We start from the raw sequence: 22,117 nt of genomic DNA on the forward strand, positions 1-22,117 counted from the left end.
TTGTATTTTCATTTCTGCAAGGTCTAGGCTTGCTAAGAAAGGAGGCAAGTTTGAATATCAAGGGCCTCAGAAGCAAGAGATAAAGAGTGGTTCTGGAGAGCTTCAGAGACTTCCCTCTCTGGAGCCATCTGCTGACATTCCTGGATAATAAACCCAATCTCTCTCTTGAGGGGAGAGTGGGCTGGTTTGTGGCAGCCTCTTATGAGATTCAGTTCAGTTCAGTTCAGTCGCTCAGTCGTGTCTGACTCTCTGTGACCCCATGAATCGCAGCCCGCCAGGCCTCCCTGTCCATCACCAACTCCCGGAGTTTACTCAGACTCATGTCCATCGAGGCGGTGATGCCATCCAGCCATCTCATCCCCTGTCGTCCCCTTCTCCTCCTGCCCCCAATCCCTCGCAGGATCAGGGTCTTTTCCAATGAGTCAATTCTTCGCGATGTTTCTAATACTTAGGGCCCCTCAGCTGCAGCACAGACCTGTGTGGGCAGCAGGCCCCAGGCCTCCTCCCCACGGAACTCCGGGAGGGGAAGCTGAGAGAACTGATGTAGCATGTTCAGTTCAGTTCAGTCGCTCAGTCGTGTCCGACTCGTTGCGACCCCATGAACCTCAGCACCCCAGGCCTCCCTATACCAAGTAATAAACCTTCTACATCCATTCTGGCCCGTTCCCTGACTGATCAAATTTGTGAAAGTGTGGCAAGCAAATCTTAGGAACTGCTTGACCATTCAAATGAATATATATAAGCAAGCAAACTTTATGGTGAAACCAAAATAAATTATCAAATGCCTAGAATTACATGTAACAAAAATGTAGGAAGACATCTACACTAAAATATATGAGAGATGCTAACAAATTAAAGTTCTAAATAAATGAACTTCAGCTTGTCATGTGCATGTTTGGCGATTCAACATTGTGAATGTGCCAATTATCTCAAAAGTAACCTACAGATTAAATGTATTCTCCTCCCCAAATCCCCAAAAGTTGCACAAACTAACAGTCTTTTAAAATTCTACATTTCATATGTATCCTAAACTTATACGAAAATGCAAAAAACCTATAATATAAAGACAATCCTGAAGAATATGAGCACTGGGGGACTTGAAGATATTAAAAACACACAATTATGAGAATATATAAATCAAACAGACTAGTAGAATACAATAGGCTTCTGAAGATGACACTGTAGTGCAAGGAGAAAGAATTAGCTTTCAAAATGCTATGCTAAATCAATTAATTCATACTAAAATATAAATTTAGAACCCTATGTCCTACCTTAACACACCAGGGGAAAAAATGATTTCAGATGGATTACAGACCTAAATGAGAAGAAAAAAGCAAAAGATTTTCAATGAAACATAGAATATATATACATGATTTATGAGTAATCAAAGATTTCCTAAAATAGGATATAAAATCCCAGAGAAAAAATGATAAAATTTGACTATATTGAAATTAAATACTTCTCCTAAATAATTAAGATAAGGAAGACAACACGCAGAAGCGGAAAAGATCACCAAGATGGATACAAACATATACTCATACAAACATACGTACATACATCATCCAACAAAGGACTAATATCCAGAACATACAAAAGACTTTAACAAATCTTCCCCCTATAGGGGTAAATAGAGATAGAGAAAGAGAAATTCAACAAAAGAAGATATCTAAACTTATAAAACAATCTCCCTTTTATTCATCATCAGGGAAGTATAAATTACCACCCATGATGTGATATCACATAAACCCAGCACAACTGCTAAAATGTACCAAGCAGCAGAAAATATGTAGAGAACTGGTCTCATATCTGTGGGTGGGAGCATAAGTGTTCCAATCCTTTGAAAATTAGTTCTAGTACCTATTAGAGCATACCCAACATACCAACATACCCAACAACTGCACCACTAAGTATGTACCCAACAGAAACGGTACACAACTTCACTATGGCACACAACCTCACTAACAGATAAGTACAAGAATATTCTCAACAGCACTACATATAATAGCCAAAAATGGAAACAATCTGAATGTCTCCCAATGATGAAATAGATAGACATTTTGATATTGTCACAGAATAAAAGATGAGATGGCAACAACAATTAACTTCAACTACATGGATACTACATGGATAAATCTCAATAAAAAGAAGAATGTTTCCTAGTATCGTCTACTGTCATGACACAGAAATAACAACCACGCTATAGCAATCCCACCTCTAGAAGACAGACTGTGGTCTCAAACACTAACTTCAACTTCAAAGGATCCAGAACATCTCAGAGAAATGTGTGATTTCAAGTCTGGGACAGAAATGTTCAAGATGAACCTGGAATATCTGGTCGTTACAGATGCCAAGGAAGCTGTAGGCGGCACCTAGGGTTCTAGCCAAATCACTCAGAAGCCATCATGAGTGTCTAAATGCAGAACCAGGACCAAGTATGTAACTTACAGGGCAAAATGAAATGAGAGGCCCTGTTCAGAGTACAGGGGGAAAATTGGCATTGAAGGAATTAAAATATAACCTTTCTTTCTTATACACTCTCTGGACTTGTTATGACATTTTGTTTTCCATTTAACATCATTCTAAGTAATGAGAAGTTAAAAATTCAAATTATTGGATGGATTTTGCCATTCATCTTTGTGTTATATAATTCTAGTTTTAAATGCAGGAGAATTTCAGAAAAACATGTACTTCTGCTTCACTGACTACACTAAAGATTTTGACTGTGTGGATCACAACAAACAGTGGAAAATTCTGAAAGAGATGGGAATACCAGACCACCTTACCTGCCTCCTAAGAAATCTGTATGCAGGTCAAGAAGCAACAGTTGGAACTGGACATGGAACAATGAACTGGTTCAAAATTGGGAAAGGAGTACCTCAAGGCTGTATATTATCACCCTGCTTATTTAACTTCTATGCAGAGTACATCATGAGAAATGCCAGGCTCAGTGAAACACAAGCTGGAATCAAGATTAGTGAAAGAAATATCAACAACCTCAAATATGCACATGATACCACCCTAATGGTAGAAAGTGAAGAGGAACTAAAGAGATTCTTGATGAAGGTGAAAGAGGAGAGTGAAAAGTTGGCTTAAAGCTCAACATTCCAAAAACTAAGATCAAGGCATCTGGTCCCATCACTTTATGGCAAAAAAATGGGGAAACAATGGAAACAGTGACAGACTTTATTTTCTTGGGCTCCAAAATCACTGTGGTTGGTGACTGCAGCCATGAAATTAAAAGACACTTGCTCCTTAGAAGAGAAGCTAAGACAAACATAGACAGTGTATTAAAAAGCAGAGATACCACGTTGCTGACAAAGGACCATACAATCAAGTTAGGATTTTTCCTACTAGTAGTGTACAGATGTGAGAGTTGGACCATAAAGAAGGCTGAGCACCAAAGAATTGATGCTTTCAAATTGTGGTGTTGGAGAAGACTCTTGAGAGTCCCTTAGACTGCAAGGAGATCATACCCATCAATCCGAAAGGAAATCAACCATGAATATTCAATGAAAGGACTGATGCTGAAGCGGAAGCTCCAATACTTTGGCCACCTGATGTGAAGAACTGACTCATTTGAAAAGACCCTGATGCTGGGAAAGATTGAGGGCAGGAGGAGAAGGGGACGACAGAGGATGAGATGGTTGGATGGCATCAGCAACTCAATGGACATGCGTTTGAGTAAGCTCTGAGAGATGGTGATGGACAGGGAGGCCTGGCGTGCTGCGGTTCATGGGGTCACAAAGAGTCGGACACGACTGAGCGACTGAACAGCAACAATTGATTGAATCTGGAAAAACTAAGCAAGAGGCCATGTTGTCCACATGAGAAGTGGATCTGCATTGTGACGGGGGAGTGCAAAGAAAATAAAATTTATTTTGTCTTCTTTTACAGTCTTATAAAGAAGTAAAAATATGAGAAGATATTGAATGCAGATCATTGTTCCCCATGGATATAAGGTTCTTATGCATAGATTTTAAAAGACTAGTGCAAAATGGGAGCAATATCTGAGAAAAAAAGAAATATCGTGGTAATAGGGAAGGAATGGGAGAAATTCAAGAGAAAACTAAGACACAAGCATTTGAAAAAATTTGACATAACGGGAAATTAAGGCAGAATGAACTATAAATGTGACATGAAATTTGTGTGAAAGAAAAGTCAAAAGGAGGATCTATTTAAGCATATTTTAACTTAAAAATAGTGGCTAGGCATTGCTTTAATTTAATGGGTGTGGTCAAACTTTCAGCAGTGGCGATTTTCCGGGGCTTTTCAGTTAATAGAGGTCTGTATCCCAGTTTAGGTGCTCTCTGCTCAGAAAACCCGTAAGGTGTGATATCAGGAAAGGAAGACCTTGCCCTGTCTCATTAAGGGAGACCAGCTCCCACTAGATTTTAAGCGACTCTCAAAGTTGAAGCTAGATGCTATCTCTGGAATTCTGCTTACCATCAGTGGCTCAATTAAGACACTCCTATCTTCTTCCAACTTCTTTCAGCAGTGGTGGTGGTGGTTTAGTCACCAAGTCGTGTTCAACTCTTGCAAGATGTACCAAAAGATGAGCACATCAACATTTTTTTCTAACTTTTAAAAGCTCTTGGCCAAGTTATATTTTCTAAGGATTTATACACATCTACCTTCTCTATAAAGGCTGCTCTAGTTTTACTGAAAGAAAAGTAATTAAAATTTTCTCCCTCCCAATTTTAACTCCATCCCTACCCAGCTTCCACACAGTGGACACTGAAGCCCCATAAATTGCAGGATAAATATTGACTGGTGCAGTCCTTTTTACCGTGGGAACAATGTTCTGTGTTACCATCCATACCTGTTTCATGTTTCGAAATGAAAACCACCCATGTTTCTAGGTATGAATACAACATATTTAATGATGAGAGTGAAACTGCTATCTTTTTCTCACTCTGTGATGTTATAGTAGTTTATAAAAATGGAGCAATTTCTGGACAACCTGTGCCCATTTTTTTTTTACTTTGAATACAATCTGAATAAGCCAGATGCTACCAGTATCTCTGTCACCTCCTGAGATCATTTGTTTAACGCACTAATGGATTTTAGGGTTTTATTTAAGAGGCGGGCAGCACAGTCAGAAGCGTGCATCAGCTAATTCTCAAACATTGGCACACACTGCTGACAGAGATGACCGCAGGGAGTGATTCCCCAAAGGCCCTCCTGAAACTGCGTGTCCTTGGGGGCAGTCATGTGAGCACCTGGGTTCTGAGCACTCGGGATGGAGTTTCAGCAGACGGCTGGCTCACACATCCTGGGCTAGTGGGAGAAAGCGCACAGAATATGATCTCTAGAAGTGGATAGAGGAAAAGTTCAGTGGAATATGTTCAATAAAGCTTAGAGAACTGGCATGAGGCTATTCAACACAAAGCACGGGTGTGTGGGCCCCCAAGGGCCCCAAATGAAATGTCCACAGTAATGAACTTTCCCTCTCCCCTGGTTCCACGTGGAGACCTCTGTGAGCTGGCTAAAGTCCACCCAGCCCTTCTCTGCAGCATTAAGGACCCTGCATGTCATGGCAGGATTGGAAGTCTCATGAGAAGAGGGTAGCGGGATCTTGTTGTTTGACTTTCTATTCACTTATTTGTTTGTTGTTCCTGAATAAACTCAGACAATTGCTCATGCTTTTCATTAGAAAATCAACTTAGAGTGAGTAAGAGGGAAGATTCTAAAGAAAAATCCAGGGAAGGAATTTCCTTCGAGTTCCTTTGTTGGGTGCTTTCCTTCCATTCAAACGACAGGTTTCTTAAGAGGTAGCTGTCGGTTTCCTTGCTTTTTCAGACCCAGAACCTCAGACTCAGGTAGGTTAAGTGCCCTTCTGAGGTCATCTGCCAGGGACCTAGGAGTAAGATCTCAGGTCTCCCGGACCCCACTGTCTCACGCTACGCCCAGCACAGTGCACTGCGGATGATGGTGTGCAAAGGGCCCTGAGTGGACTTGGGAATTAGAAGACTTGGACACGATGCCTCTCGGAGTCTGTCCTGCTGTGAGGACAGAGAACATTAGTCAACCTGTGCCTCGTGAGCAAGACTCACATGGCGAGAAGGATGACAGGTTAGGGGCGCCTGACCCAGAAGTCGCGAATCCTAGTCTGGGCTCTCATCTGTGGCCAGGACCATTCCTTATTCGTTCCTTGTGTTATCTCTCTGCTTGTTTTCAGATTTCACAAGAGCTAAATTTGCTTTGCAGACAATTTCTGTTTGAACCTCCCTCTCCCTCAACTCTGCACGGTGTTTCAAAGGTTTTTAGCTGAAAGAAAAGTCAGTGATTCTTTAAAACTTGTGCACAATGTGAAATCAATGTTAAAACAATTCATGACACTCTATAATTATACAAATTTTCAGGATTTTGATGAAAGGAGAAAAGTTTAGAAGGAATTAGTAAAAGCTTCTTTCTACTTAGAGAGAAAACATCAGAGAGATATTTTTCAAGCAAAAGTTGGGTGACCATAACCTTTCCTTTTCAATAAGATTGCCTCAGCTACTGCTAAAATCAAGTTTCAAAGGCAATTTAAGGATAAAAAACACCAGAATCCATCTGAGTTAAGCATAAGGGTTAAGGCACTAGGTATCCTGAGTTAAGCAGATTGCAGTTTTTGAACCAAAGGGTTGACTTCTAGGACTTCTAAAAAAACATAGTAAACAAGACAGGTTATACAAATTTAGTTTTCTGATAGGAGACCACGGCACCAAATTCTAGCTGGTGACCCAGCTATAAAGGTCATCCAACTTTGGCTTTGCTGGCCATTTCTGAGGTTCAGAGACGTCATGAACATATCTGAGATCACACAGTCAGTATGCAGCGTCAGCATGATTTGACTCCAGGGATCTACTGTCTGATCTTTAACTGGTTTTGCAGTTGCATGGAATGAATAAGACCCAGTTCAGGACTTCTGTTTATACTCGCATGGAAACAGACTTTCTCTTTTAAGATTGCTGCCATAATATGAGCCTCCAGTTCCAGGGTCTGCAAAGTAAGCCTGAGAATGATGGGGGCTGAGCAGAAAGAGTAGGGAGAGCCTCACACCTCCAGGGAGTGCCTCTCCTGGTTCTCTTCGGAGCCGGGGTTAAGTGACACAGGGGCCTGACTCAGAGACGGGGCCAGATGGCCTCTCTAGAGCACCCCATCGAGGCCCTCCTAGCAACACGGCTCAGCCTGGACCTAGCCGATGATGGCAGTCAGTACAGAACGGCCATGAGGAACATGGAATGGATCTAACTACTTTAAAAAGACTCTCACAGATACTGCTGCTGCTGCTGCTAAGTCGCTTCAGTCGTGTCCGACTCTGTGCGACCCCATAGACGGCAGCCCACCAGGCTCCCCTGTACCTGGGATTCTCCAGGCAAGAACACAGGAGTGGGCTGCCATTTCCTTCTCCAATGCATGCATGCATGCTGAGTCACTTCAGTCGTGTCCGACTCTGTGCGACCCCATGGACAGCAGCCCACCAGGCTCCTCTGTCCACCGAATTCTCTAAGCAAGAATGCTGGAATGGGTTGCCATTTCCTTCTCCACTCATAGGTACTAGACAAGTAACAAAGACAAAGGGTCTCTCCCATGCTGAAGATGTAACAAGCACAGTTTAACATTAGCTTTCTTCCTCTCCCAACTGTTTTGACTCCCTACTTAAATTGGACGCTAAATAGGTAGTGATTCCAGTAAATGTGATTAATTCAGTTAATTACCATTCCTGGTTCTTCATCCACGTCTACCCTCTTTATGCTCAATTTTAGGGAAAGAAAGAGGGCAGGCGGGAGGGGAAGGGAGAAGGGAAGGGGGGGGGCGGACAGTAAAAGAAACAACCAACGCAGAAGACCTAGCCACACGCCCGTCTCTCCCGCACCTGCCTGCCTGCGAATGTTGGAAACACGGACCACGACTCCTAGAAAAGGTACACATTTCCCTGCGCTAGTCTGTTTTATACGGCTTACAGTGAGAGAAACCGAACTCAAAGGAAACACCAGTTTAAAATTCTAGCTGTATTTCTGTAAAGGACGATCTACTGGGAGGCGTGGCTGGTACGAGTGTCCCAGGCGCGCGGGAGCGAGCGGCCCGGGAACACGGATTACGCGGGGCAGAGCGCGCCGCTCTCGGCCTCACCTCCCGTCTCCCATCTCAGCCACTCCGCGCCTACTCACTTCTCATCTTGGCTGCTGTCCTCATTGACTCCGTTCCCAGCAATATCCACGTTCTGGGGGACCTGGCAACTTCAGAGTCACGTATTTGCAGCTCATGGTCCAAGGGGAAATAGAGAGTTCTCCCTCCCAGCTTCGGGAAGAGTCCCGATTGTGTAAGCTTGGGCCACAGGCCCACCGGTCAGGCCGGAGGGAAGAGCCTGGAATGCCATTTCCTCCCAAATCACTGTGCGCGGAGGAAGGAGGAAGGCCATTCCTCCCGGGAACTGGGTCTCAGCACAGAGTGAAGGAGAGACCCCGGACGCAGACAGACAGGGGCCGTGCGCTCCATCGCCCGCCCTCCCTGGGAGCCTGGGGCAGGCCTCGGCCGCCCGCTCCACCATCTCATCTCTGCAGCGGGCCGCGCGGCCCGAGCCGACAGAGCCAAGTCCTGCCTAAGCATCATGCAGAGACAGAGAGGCTCCTCAGTCTCGGGCCCCAGACCCAAAGAACATGCCCCAGAAAACTAAGAAGAGGCACTGGGATTCCTCCTCCTGCCCAAGCTTCTCTCATCTTCCTCCTGGGGGTTCCAGGAAATTAAATGACTGCTCAGAAAGCATGTTTTCCAAGCCAGTGCTCCAGGATGGACGATGACCCCTCACACTCCAGGCCCGGAAGTCCGCACCATCCGGCCTCTGTACCCGTTTGCGGTAAGGACGGGCCCCCGCTTCCCCAGCCTGTGCAGCCCAGCTTCTCCGCGGAGGGGTCTGAGCCGAGCAGCGCGCCGGGCCGAGGGCTGGCGCCGGGTCGGGCTGAGGCTGTGAGGCCAGGCAGCCCTATTCCCCACTCCCGGGGCAGTTCACTCAGCAGTCGGCACAGTAAGGAGGCAAGTATGCGGAATCCAGAGAGACGGGGCAGGTGAACCTGTGTGCACGGCAGGAGACGCAGGACAAAGAATGAACACGCGGACACGGGGCAGAAAGCGGGGTGAGACCAGTCGGAGGACTGGGACTGCCTAATAGACACTACCGCGTGTAAAGCAGACAGCCAGGGGGCCTGCTGTATACCGCGGGGCGCTCAGCCCTGGTGGGCCTGCTGTATTCCGCGGGGGGCTCAGCCCTGGTGGGCCTGCTGTATGCCTCGGGGGGCTCAGCCCTGGTGGGCCTGCTGTATGCCTCGGGGCGCTCAGCCCTGGTGGGCCTGCTGTATACCTCGGGGCGCTCAGTCCTGGTGGGCCTGCTGTATAATGCAGGGCGCTCAGCCCTGGTGGGTCTGCTGTATACCGCGGGGGGCTCAGCCCTGGTGGGCCTGCTGTATACCACGGGGCGCTCAGCCCTGGTGGGCCTGCTGTATACAGTGGGGCACTCAGCGCTGGTGGGCCTGCTATATACCGCGGGGCGCTCAGCCCTGGTGGGCCTGCTGTATACAGTGGGGCACTCAGCCCTGGTGGGCCTGCTGTATACCACAGGGGGTTCAGTCCTGGTGGGCCTGCTGTATACCACACGGAGCTCAGCCCTGGTGGGCCTGCTGTATACCACAGGGGGTTCAGTCCTGGTGGGCCTGCTGTATACCACACGGAGCTCAGCCCTGGTGGGCCTGCTGTATACCACAGGGGGCTCAGCCCGATGCCCTGTGATGACCTGGGGGGCTGGGATGGGAGTGAGGAGGAAGGAGGTCCAAGAGGGAAGGGATATATGTGTATATTAGCTGATTCGCTTCGCTGTGCCGCAGAAGCTAACACAATATCGTACAGTGATTATATTACCAAAAAAACTGGCGTGTAGCACAAACACACGGTGTATTAACTTTGCAATGTTGCTCAAAACAAGGATATTTTTAAAATCAAATGTTTCAACACCCTATATCAATTCAATATAGAACTAACTACGACTATGGTTCTTTCCTGTATATTTTTTAATAACAAAAACACTGGGAAAAAGAAAACACCTACCGTCTACCACCCAGCACAATTATTTTAGTTCTCATTGGTGTTCATTCTAGTCTGAGATATTGATTTTAAACTGCCCTAACAATTCTTCTGATACCCCTAAATTTCATTTGCAGTTTTGGAAAGACATTGTTCTGAAAACTCACGGGACTGTTTATCAAATCTCTGACAATTGTGCATGGTGGCAAGAGAAGGTCTTGTCCTTGTTAGCTGGTGGTGAAGACAAAGCTTCACATGCACAACGTCTAGCTTCAGGCAAAAAAACTAGACAGAAATGTACAGAGCAAAAAGATGAGGGACTGGGATATCAGTAAAAGGATTTGATTTCACCTGAAACCGTCTGTTTCAAAGAGATGTACAGTCACATAGCCGTCAAAGTGTGGTTTTCAAGTCTGTACAGGGCCACGGAGGTCCCTTCCAGTTTTACCACTCATGGTGTTCAGGAAGGGTTGTAATCAGATGGGCTGTGAAATTGATTGTGCCTGGTCTTGAGACAGAGTAAGTGCGTGCCAGTTGGAGTCATACAGAGGGCCGCTTACTTTTATCCCGGGAAAGTTCCGACAGAACGGCACTGTTTCTTCAGCCAAGGCTGGTCTCCTTCTGCTGTGGGCACCTGGCTTCCTGCCCGTTGCCCTCATAAGAAGAGAGAACCCTCCAGCCAGGGTGGCCGTCCAGCCATCCAGCCCATCGCCTCCTTCCCAGCCCAGGAGCTCAGTGAGGTCAGCCTCCGGATCGGCCTCCTTCACACCCATCCCCTTCCCACCTCCCCACCCTCCCCGCCAAACTGGCTTCTTCCCAGGGGTCCCATCCTACCACGTCAGCACACAGCAGCTCCACCGCTCAGATTCCTCAGGCCAAATCCAACCAGCATCCTTAATTTCACTCCTTTCGTCCTACACAGCCAATCTATCTGATTCAACTCTCAAAACACATCAGAATCCACCATTTCTTACCACCTGACTCCTACGAGCCTAGCCCAGATGATGGCCCTATCTCTTTACAAGTCTCACCACCTGACTCCTACAAGCCTAGCCCAGATGATGGCCCCGCCTCTTTACTAGTCTCTTTACTAGTCTCACCACCTGACTCCTAGGAGCCTAGCCCAGATGATGGCCCCACCTCTTTAACTAGTCTCTTTACTAGTCTCACCACCTGACTCCTAGGAGCCTAGCCCAGATGATGGCCCCACCTCTTTACTAGTCTCTTTACTAGTCTCACCAGCTTACACCTAGGAGCCTAGCCCAGATGATGGCCCTATCTCTTTACAAGTCTCACCACCTGACTCCTACAAGCCTAGCCCAGATGATGGCCCTGCCTCTTTACTAGTCTCTTTTCTAGTCTCACCACCTGACTCCTAGGAGCCTAGCCCAGATGATGGCCCCGCCTCTTTAACTAGTCTCTTTTCTAGTCTCACCACCTGACTCCTATGAGCCTAGCCCAGATGATGGCCCCACCTCTTTAACTAGTCTCTTTACTAGTCTCACCACCTGACTCCTAGGAGCCTAGCCCAGATGATGGCCCCGCCTCTTTACTAGTCTCTTTCTGCCCTTACTCCTGTGCCCTTCCCACCCCAAGGCAGCTTCTTTTCAACACAGAATCCAAATCCCAAGCCAGGCCATATCACTTCTCTGCCCCAGTTTTTCTCAGTGTCCACAGCAGCCTGGATGAAGGCCAGCCCCTCCGTGGCAGCAGGCCCCCGTGTTTGCTCACTGTAGCTCCATTGTCTTTGATCTGACCTTCCACCCCTGCCCCTCCTCAGGATGCTCAGCCACACTGGTTTCTGGTTTCTCCTTGACTGTGCAGGCTCATTCCCAGCTCACGAATTTTCTACCTGGTCTTTTCTTGGCTGAAACGCCTTTCCCCCAGATTCCTGCATGACTCACTCTCACCTCCTTGAGGACTTTGCTCAGATATCACCTCCTCTGTGAAGACATCTTCATCCACTCAGTTTCAAACCTCGGCTCTGTAACCCGCCTCCCCGCCTAGCTTTTTCCATGACACCTATGATCACCTGACCTGCTATATGGCTTAGTTATTATAACCTATTTATTTTTCCCTGCTAGAAACTGAGCTTTATGAGGACAGACATTTTCTGCTTTATTTGCTGCCTTAATTGCACATCCTGGTATAAGTTTGTAATATATATTTTTCAAAAGAATGGATTATTGGTTGGATAGATAGAGGGGTAGGTAGATAATTGAATGAATGAATTAATGAATTGTTTCTTCTTTTGAAACAACTTTATGGGTTGTTTTTAAAAGATTATGACTTTTAAAACAGACAGATCAATGAAACAGAATACAGGGCCCAGAAATAAACCCGCACACGTACGGTCAATGACTCTACGGCAAAAGAGGCAAGAGTAGACAATGGAAAAAGGACAGTCTCTTCAGTAAGTGATGCTGAGAAAACTAGGCTGCTCCATGCAAAGCAGTATCTCCTAACACCGTAAGTAAAACTGAGCCCAAAATAGACGAAAGATCTAAATATAAGACTTGAAACCATAAAACTCCTAGAAGAGAACTAGGCAGAAAGCTCTGACATAAATGGCAGCAATATTTAGGTAGGGGGGAGGCCTGTCTCCTAAGGCAAAAGAAAAGCATAAATAAATGGGAAGTTGGCTTAAAGCTCAACATTCAGAAAACTAAGACCATGGCATCTGGTCCCATCACTTCAAGGTGGATAGATGGGGAAACAGTGGAAACAGTGGCTGACTTTGTTTTTCTGGGCTCCAAAATCACTGCAGATGGTGATTGCAGCAATGAAATTAAAAGACACTTACTCCTTGGAAGGACAGTTATGACCAACCTAGACAGCATGTTAAAAAGCAGAGACATTACTTTGCCAACAAAGGTCCATCTAGTCAAGGCTATGGTTTTTCCAGTGGTCATGTATAGATGTGAGAGTTGGACTGTGAAGAAAGCTGAGTGCCGAAGAATTGATGCTTTTGAACTATGGTGTTGGAGAAGACTCTTGAGGCTCCCTTGGGCTGCAAGGAGATCCAACCAGTCCATCCTAAAGGAGATCAGCCCTTGGTGTTCATTGGTAGGACTGATGCTGAAGCTGAAACTCCAATACTTTGGACACCTGATGCGAAAAGCTGACTCATTGGAAAAGACCCTGATTCTGGGAGGGATTGGGGGCAGGAGGAGAAGGGGACGACAGAGGATGAGACGTTTGGATGGCATCACTGACTCTATGGGCATGGGTTTGGGTGGACTCCAGGGGTTGGTGATGGACAGGGAGGCCTGGCATGCTTCGATTCATGGGGTCGCAAAGAGTCAGACACGACTGAGTGACTGAACTGAACTGAACTGAAATATAAAAGCTCTTGTGCAACAAAGGAAATCATTGACATGAAAGACAGCCTACTGAAGAGTTGCAAATGGTATAACCAATAGAGGGTTAATATCCAAAATATATAAACAGCTCAACATCACAAAACAAAGAAACTATTTAAAAAACAAGCAGAAGACCTGAATAGGCAGTTTTCCAAAGAAAATATACAGATGGTCACCAAGCCCATGAAAAAATGCTCAACACCATGAGTCATCACAGAAATGCAAATCAAAACCACAAGATACCACCACACACCTGTCAGAATAGCTATCATCAAAGAGTCTACAAGTAACAGACACTAGAGAGGATGCAGAGAAAAGAGAACCCTCATACATTGCTGTTGGGAATGTAAATCACTGCAGACGCTGTGGAAAACAATACGGAGGTTCTTCAGAAAACTAAAAATAGAGCTACCACATGATCCAGCAATTCTACTGTTGGGTATATATTCAAAGGACACAAAAACACTAATTTGAAAAGACACACACCTCAATGTTGGCATCATTATTTACAACAGCCAAGATATGGAAGCAATCTAAGTGCCAATCAACTGATAAATGGATAAAGAAGATGTGGTATTTATATACAACTGAATATTACTCATCCATGAAACTCTGCCATTTGCAATAACATTGATGGACCTACAGAATATTATGCTTAGTGAAATAAGCCAGACAGAAAAAGACAAATAACATTCTGTGTTATCACTTATCTGTGGAATCTAAAAAATAAATGGTAAAAGCAAAAATGAAACAGACTCACAGATACAGAGAACAAACTAGCAGTTTCCAGCAGGGAGAGTGAAGGAAGGGGAGGTGAGAAGTGGTTAGGGAGTTAAGAGACACAAACGACCATGTGTAAGATAAACGAGTGACAAGGGTAGGGTGTACAGCACGGGAACTGTAGCCATTCTTTTGTAATAATGCTAAATGGAGTATAATTCATAAAAATATTGAATCACTATGTTGTACACCTGAAGCTAATAATGCAAACCAGCTAGAGTTCAATAAAAAAGACATTATTACCTTTAAATTATATCTAGCAGAGTAAATCATGTCAAATAACCTACCCAAACTTCAAATCTCGAGTCCTGACGTTAGGATGTCTGACAAATGAACCAGTGCTCTAGCTATGCTGCTAATTCTAAAACTCCCCCTGGATTTAAACTGAAATTTGGAAACACATCAGGATTGAATGGTTTGGGTGAATCACTGACTCTGTATGCTCATCAGTCACGACAAGCAAGCAAAGAAGAAAAATTAGGACCAAAAAAAAACCCTAATCAGTTTCAGGACACAAAACAAATTAAATTCCAACCAACTAACCAAAAAAAAAAAAAAGGGAGGAGACAGAAAAAAAAGAAAAATACACATTGAGGGATGAATGTTCTTGCTTGACTTTCTAATCTGATAAAAATTAAATTTTCAGGGCTTTATTTTGCACTGTAACGATGCAGACTGTGGGCTACAAAATGTCATCCTTTCCAATTTCTGATCAATACTATCTCATGGCCTTTCAGGATTAGCAGATACTACAATTGGTTTCTCAGGGACGTGACTAACAAGCAAGAGAATTGGACAGATGGCTTGAATGCAGATGGCTGCTTGAAAAGAGATGGTCTCACAGAATGTGTCAGATCTTATCATTTGCAGATATGATGACATTCTTCATTGGCGTGAAGGGAAGGAGGGAATATATGAGTCTGGATCCTTCACTTTGTCACTTTGAGGTTACAGGCAGGAAGCACATGGCCAATAGCTGGTGGCTTACGCTTGGCTGTGGTCCCCTTTCCCAGAGACCCAAGACATTTAGTCATCCTCCTTTGCTCTGTACGCAGGGGGTGGCCCTCCTCTCTGAAAAGCTGCTCTTAGAGGCTTGTTATGCTGAGACTTGGAACTAGTGAGCTTACCCTGACAGGGACAAAGGCTAAAAATAAGGGTGGTGGGAGAAGAACATGAAATAATGGTTTCTCTCCTTATCTATCATCATATAAGTATGCATTATTTTGTGAAGCAATCTTCTATAAAGGGCAATTGGGAGGAACAGAGCAGGTATATGGAAATGATTATTGCTTCAAAGCCAGGGATGGAGAGGAGTGTGACCAAGTGACTACATGGAGTTTAATATATCTTATTCTTTTTCTCATCCCATAAACCACTCTAATGGCAAAAAGTGAAGATGAGGAAGAGGAACCAAAGAGCCTCTTGATAAGAGTAAAAGGGGAGAGTGAAAAAGCTGGCTTAAAACTCAACATTCAAAAACCTAAGATCACGGCATCTGGTGCCACCACTTCATGGCAAATAGATGGGGAAACAATGGAAACAGTGGCTGACTTTATTTTCTGGGCTCCAAAATCACTGCAGATGGTGACTGTAGCCATGATATTAAAAGATGCTTGCTCCTTGGAAGGAAAGCTATGACAAACCAAGATACTGTATTAGAAAGCAGAGACATAATTTTGCTGACAAAGGTCCCTCTAGTCAAAGCTGTGGTTTTTCCAGCAGTCACGTATGGATGTGAGAGTTAGACCATAAAGAAGGCTGAGCGCCGAAGAATTGATGCTTTTGAACCGTGGTGTTGGAGAAGAGAGAAGACTCTTGCAAGTCCCTTGGACTGCAAGAAGATCAAACCAGTCTGTCCTAAAGGAGATCAATCTTGAATATTGATTGAAAGGACTGATGCTGAATCTGAAGTTCCAGTACCTTGGCCACCTGATGCAAAGAGCCAATTCATTGGAAAAGACCCTGACGCTGGGAAAGATTGAGGGCAGGAGAAGGGGATGACAGAGGATGAGATGGTTGGATGTCATCACCAACTCAATGGACATGAGTTTGAGCAAACTCCGGATGGTAGCGAAGGACAGGAAATCCTGGTGTGCTACAGTTCATGGGGTTGCAGACAATTGGACAAGACAGTGACTGAATAACAACAGCAATTTTGTATTGGAAACAACACAACTGGGGAGAAATAAGCAAGTATATGAGTAAATGTAATTTTCAGAAACATTTAAATAGCCAAAAGCAAAAAGATACAAACTACCTCCCAAAACTGCACCCTAGGAAACTTGCTTAAGTTAGTCCAAATGTTCATAAAAGTCCTTTAGGCTATTACATTGATCTATTCATATATAAATACTATTGTTTTGTAGTTTTTCAAAATAACTGACAGAAATCCATTTCCGCCTCACTCCTCTAGCCCCACTGCCCTCATTCACACACATACACCCTGTTGCGTGTCTTTGGGTTTATCTTATATATTCTCTGCATTTCCACTTTTTCCTGTAATCTGAGTCTCCCCACACATTGCATTCATAGATATTGTTTAACTAATTTCAGTTTTGTTCTCACCCATGTAAAAGCATCTATTTTCAGCAGACAAGTGCTCTTAGAATTGTGATAAAGGGCTCATATCTTAGGGCTAATTATTCAGGCATAAGTCTTATCATTCTCTAAAAATTCTCCGTCACATTAGTGTTAGACAAGACTTCATTGTAATCTACTATTTTTTCTGTTACATTTCTGGGTGGGTTTTGCCAAACTAATGAATGAGAAGATGCTCTATTTATTTACCTGAGGGCTTTCTACTAGTAAGTCACTATCTTACTGAAAACTATCAAAACCCTCTTTGATTAGTTCTTAAGACTTCTTGGTCCTATCCTATATCACTTAAAAATTGCTTATTTCTCACTGGTCATTGAGAGGAAACAGATTATTTTGTAAATAACAATGTAATTTCTCATAAGTGAAAACAGAAAATGTTATATGCATATTGTCATTATGCATATTACAGTATTTTGGATTTGAATGAGAAATTTTGTGGTGAAGTGGAAAGAAGAATGTATTTAAAGTCAGATCTGAGTTCTGGGGCCAGCAAGCTCTGTGACCTTGATTAAGTCATTTATCCTACAGGCCTCAGTTTTTGTAACATAAAGTTGAAAGGCTTATATCAGGTCAAGTTTTTTTCATGTTGCACATCTCACAGAAAGCTATTCTCATATAGTAAGGACTTTTCTTAAGTTCAATATTTCATTTCACTCAACTAAGACTCACTGAATGCCTACCTTATATTTGGGAAATAAGACAGGATAAATGATCCTGAATTCGTCATCAAGAGGAACAGAGAGGCAGAAGATACAGCAAAGGGGGTAAAGGATGGAGGAAATACAATAATAAGGTATAAATATTGAAGAACTAAAATGAAAGAAGAGACAGCATGGGTTAGAGCAATATTCGAAAAGATGATATAGGCATACCTTGGAGATATTGTGGGTTAAGTTCCAGACCAACACAATAAAGCAAATATTGCAATAAAGCAAGTCACACAAATTTTGTGGTTTCCCAGTGCCTGTGAAAGTTATGTTTATATTATACTGCAGTCTTTTAAAGTATGCAATAGCAGTATGTCTTAAAAAAAAAAAAAAAAAAAAAAAACAATGACATGTACAGTTGCTCAGCCGTGTCTGACTATGGCCTCTTGGACTGTAGCCTGTCAGTTTCCTCTGCTTATGGAATTTTCCAGGCAAGAATACTAGAGTAGAGTGCTGTTTCCTACTCCAGGGGATCTTCTTGGCCCAGGGATCAAACCCATGTATCTTGTGTCTGCTGGCAGGCAGATTCTTTACCACTGAATACATGCCTGAACTAAAAAACAAGTTTTTGCTAAAAAATACTAACCATTATCTAAGACTTCAATGAGTCATAGTAGTAACAAAGTTCACTGATCACAGATCACCATAACAAATACAATAATAATGAAAAAGTTTGAAATACTCTAAGAACTGCCAAAATGTAACAGAGACACAAAGTGAGCAGATGCTATTGGGAAAATGGCTCCAATAAACTTGCTAAATGTAGGGTTGCCATATATCTTCAATCTGTAAAAATGCAATACATGCAAAGTAAAATAAAGCAAAGCTCAGTAAAATGAAGTATGCTTGTATCTGAAATTTTTCAGGGGCTAATAAGAGACAGTAATCCAGATATTCAAGGAACCTACTGCATCTCAAGTAGAATAAATTAAAATAAACTTTAAAAAGTGTATTACATTAAAATTGCTGAAAATTGGCAAAGAGAAAAAAATTTAAGCCAGAAAAAAAGTCAGGTCATATGCAAAGGAATAAGCTAGGCAGCTGATTTCTCAACATATCAACTGAATCCTGATAATAGTGGAATAAAGCCTTCAAAGTACTTTTAAAGAAAAAATGCTTGCCAACCTGAAAGTCTATAACCTAAGAAATATCTTTCAAGAATGAAGTAACTAGATTTATCATGGTGCTCATTTTGAAATGTATATTGAATTGCTACATTGTACACTTGAAACTGGGTCGCAAAGATTCAGACAGGACTGGGCAATTGAATGACAACAGATACTTGAAACTGATATAATTTTCTAAGTCAATTACACTTCAATTAAAAAAAATGAAGGAAAAATAAAGCCATTTATATACCTAAGACAAACTAAAGGAAAGTAATTCTAGATGTAAGATCTGAAATGCAGGATGGAATAAAGTGAACTACTATTAGTCAATATGATAGTATAAGACAATAATAATGATGTTGTTTTTGTTTTTAAGCAGACTTAAAAATACACCATAATAACAAAATTCAAGAGGGGATAAATGGAATTAAACTTTGAAAGGAACTTGTATTATTGGGAGGAGGGTCAAGGTACTGGTTAACTTTAGACTTCAACAATTTAAATATGTTTGGTAAAATTTCTAGGATAACCACTAAAAGAAAGAAACAGAATGTGCTACTTTCCAATAAGTAGAGGAGAAAACAGAAGACAAAAATTTATTCATTCAAGAATAAAAGGCTGAGAACATGAGGAACAACAACCCCTGAGCAGTCCTGACACCCAGCAGATAGTCTGAAAATACTGGCAGGATAAATGGCTGCATTCCCGAGAGAGAGAATGAATGAATGCACATGTCGACATCTCTGTACCGAGGAGAGCAGGTCAGAGGAAATCAGTTCCCAGATACCGCGTCATTTGGCGGTTGTGATTTCGAGATAAATGGATAAGCGAGGTTGCTAGAGACACAAGCATCAGTATTTGTCCTAACATTCACGCAGTGCTGTGAAGTCCTGCATGTGACTTCGCATCCCTACATGCACAAGCGGCATCCCCGTGAGGCGAGCCGGCGGAAGAGACAGCGTGTGCAGCCCACAGCCCTGATGTCTGTCTGGTGGCGCCTCAGGGCTTCCCCCTTCCCCGTGTGTTCAGGCAAAAGCCATTTTAATTGTTCACTTCATTTCAGCATTTCTGAATGCTACTCACCACGCAGGACTGCATTTTCAGACTGCCTTGATCAGTAAAGGATTTTCATGCTGCCCCCTTTACTAGATCCCTGGGCGGAACAGCTGCAAAACTTAATCTAGCTGTTGGTAATGAATTCATTCTCCCGATTAGTATGCAACTCAGGCAGACTAAGCCCAACTTTAAAGGAAAATGAGTGCTGATCTTTTAAAAGGGAGGGAATATGGAGCAGCCTGATCCCTGAGAGGCTCCAAGAGATTGAAGTTGTTCAAGTCTCACCCCCGAGCCTTCAGAGAGGAAAGCCACACAATCAAGTGGTGATTTGACTGTCCTGTCAATCAAAGATGCTGCAGCAAACCTCACTCATTCAAACTGATTAGCCAGAGGGACTCATCTTAGGCTGGTTAAAAGAACACCGCTCTAAAAACCAGCAGCTCCACTCAGCCTCTTCATCTTTCTGGGCCTCAGTGTACTTGCCTATGAATTAGGATGAGTTCGAATACAATCATCCACAACCTTGGTTCTCCAACTGTAGAGTGCATCAAAATTACCCAGCGAGCTATCAAAACACAGACTTCTGGGCTCAGCTCCAGGGTTCTAGCTGTGGCGCTTCTCAGGAGGGGCCTGAGAAGGTACTTTTCTATCAAGTTCCCAAGTGATGCTAATGTTTCTGGTACAGGGACCACACTTGGAAACATGGATCTATACAGCCCTTTTTAGCCTTATTGTTATTCTCCAGAGTGGCGTAAAATTCAAATTATGGAATTGTGCATTTAAATATTAAGTTTATACATAAAATAAGTTTCACTCATCTTTATAAGCACATGTATTATCAGATCATACTGATACACTGTAGTTAAAAACCATTTGTAATTACTCTCGCTGTTTGCCTTTAAAAGTTAACAGAAGACTTGGCACATAATTTATTTTTCTCAGCAAGTGAACATTTAATAGGCAACCTCTCAATAAGCAGTAAAAGTGGACATTTACGTGTTCACGGGTACCAGAAAGAAATACTCAATTTCAAAACTATGCTTGCTTGACCAGTTCCTTACTTCTAGAGTGCATTTATTCCTTTGGATAAAGACTTTAGTTCTATTAAAAGGCAAATGTCCCAGAATATAATGAAAAAATAATGAACTCTTACCCATCAATTGCCTATTACTGCAAGTGATTTTATCAGAATATTTCACAAGCCCCAAATGGGACAGGAGGCGGAAGGTGGAGGCATAGAGACGATCCACCAGAAGAGGTGGCGATCCACCAGAAGAGGAAAGGGTGACGCGGGTCAGGAAGGGGCAACGCTAAGGTCCCCAACACCAGCGCTTTGCCTGAGTCTTGACTTGGCTCTACATTCAGCAAGGCCTTGTCCCCAGTGGGGAAAGGTGGGCCCAGCGATCGTTAGTTCACGATGTGCGATCCAGATGAATGAAGTGCCATGGATTCAGATTTGCCTAATAACAGACGGTGTGCCGTAAGTTCCCTACAAACAAGCCTTCAAGCTGCAAACCTTCAAAGACGTGGATGTGGATTCACATGTCCGACCGTGTAAGTGAGTCCATGGGTCTGGTGTGCGCTGTCGCACGCGTGCACCCTCTACAAGCCGTTGTGCTTTTGTATGCTTGCCGTGCAGCGCCGTACAGAAGACAGGAGTACAGCGTCCTCACTTCAAGCCCAGGATGTCCAGAGCAAGCATAAAAGCAGGGTGATATAACCAGTATCGCCAAGAAGCGCCGGGGATGGAGCCCCAGAGCAAGGACAAAGAGAACTGACAGGAGACCCGAAGAGACTCGGCAGGAAACGGCCAGGGGTGTCCTCTACGGAGGAGGCACTGTTAGATTTGGGGACACGGGCCCCAAACGTACACTGGTACACGAAGGTTGTAGCAGACTTTCAGAACACAACCCAGAGCTTCCACGTCATCTAAGATGAGAAAAAAGAGAGCTAATACCCAGACATCACCGGATCCTGTTTTCAAGAGGGTAGGTGATAATAACAAGCAGAATGAAATTTAGTATCTGTGTGTCCTCCCGAGTACTTATAACCTTGCTACTTGTTTATTTCTAACTGGAAAGAATCAGAACATTTCAGAACTCCCAGGGACTGCAAAGTCAGGCTACCTACCCACTTGAACCAAAAAACACTCTCTGTTACAAGCAAGGAAAATTTATGAAAGGAAAAGAAGCAACATGTCGAGCATAGAGGGAATCAGAGGAGAGTGCCTAAATCAGACACTGAAAGGGCCGGTTCCCATAAAAGAGCATCACAAAGGCAGGCCTGCGTGCGGCTAACAGAGATGGTATACTGTGCGATCTTGCCGCGACGTTGCAGCCACTGAGCATGTCATCAAGGCAAGGTCTATTTCCAAGACAGCAAAATGAGCAGACATTTAATTTGATTTCAGTAAATATGGATTAGAAGCCCTGCTGCTACCTAGCTG

This window comes from Cervus canadensis, chromosome 4 (genome assembly GCF_019320065.1).
Source record: "Cervus canadensis isolate Bull #8, Minnesota chromosome 4, ASM1932006v1, whole genome shotgun sequence".
Classification (NCBI taxonomy): Eukaryota; Metazoa; Chordata; class Mammalia; order Artiodactyla; family Cervidae; genus Cervus; species Cervus canadensis.